The following is a 1,176-nucleotide window of genomic DNA, read 5'->3' as shown; positions in this document are numbered from 1 at the left end:
CTTGCACGCCCGCCCCGGGAACCCTGGCATGCCCTTATAGCCCTGATGCCACCCCACTCACACGCTCGCGTGCTTGGACCTGCGTGGCTGGACACCCCTTGTTCACCCTCCCAGCAGCTCCTAGTGTGCCGTCTCCCCATCTGGCCTGCCCGTGCCCAGTCTTTTGCAGTCCCCTCGGGGACTCTGGGGCGCCCCGGCATGCTGGCCACTCTCCGCCAGTCACCAAGCGTGCCCCAACTGCCTTCTGAAGTCCTAGCACACAATGTGTACCTCGGGTATGCTGGGCCCACACGTGGGTGCACACCTTTGGCGCACTCACCCTGAGGATGCCACTGTGTCCTCCTGGTGCGCCTCATTCATTCACCTCTCACATGCCCTCACTGCAGCCCTTGGCCAGCAGTGACCATCCGCACCCACTGGGACCACCCTCCAGCCTCACCCCTGAGGCCCCCCTGAGTCCTCGGCAGCCTAGGCCTATTCCTTAGCCCGGTGTGCCGTTTCTCAGCCCCTCATGTGCCAGCCCACAAATGTTTGGACACCCCTCAGACACTCACTCCAAGAGTACAGTCCTGTGGCCCCGGCCTGGCCTAGCCCACTTCACACCCCCTTATTCCCACGCACTCCCCACGTGGCCCCGCACCCCTCCTGCATGCTCCTCCCATGTACCCTTGCACACACCTTGGCCCACACTCGTGAGACTTGTACACCCATCCCCTCCTTAACTACATATAAGGACGGGCACATCGGGCTAAGGAAGAGGCCTAGGCTGCCGAGGACTCATGGGGCCCTTATGGGGCCCTTCATATCTCTCCTCACGGTACGCCAGCTCACGCACATGGGCTGATGTCCCATACAGAGCCCTGTCCTCACCTTCCAGGCCCTCTTACTTCTGGGCCCGACACCCTCCCGCCTGCCTTGGGAGCGCTGTCTGTATAATTGCAGGCCCCAGCCGGGCTCGGTGGCTCAGCCTGTGATCCCGCGCCTTTGGGAGGCTGAGGTGAGTGGATTGCCCGTGCCCGCGGGTTCGAGACCCGCCTGGGCAGCGAGACCTCATCTCCACAATAAATCAAAAAAAATCAACCGGGCGTGGTAGCGCATGACTGTAATTCCGGCTATTTGGAAGGCTGAGGCGGAAGGATCGCCGGAGCCCAGCAGGTCGGGGCTGCAGTGGCCGGG

Source organism: Carlito syrichta, unplaced genomic scaffold (assembly GCF_000164805.1).
Source record: "Carlito syrichta isolate Samal-C Ts95f unplaced genomic scaffold, Tarsius_syrichta-2.0.1 Scaffold130553, whole genome shotgun sequence".
Classification (NCBI taxonomy): Eukaryota; Metazoa; Chordata; class Mammalia; order Primates; family Tarsiidae; genus Carlito; species Carlito syrichta.
This window is presented reverse-complemented; position numbering follows the sequence as displayed.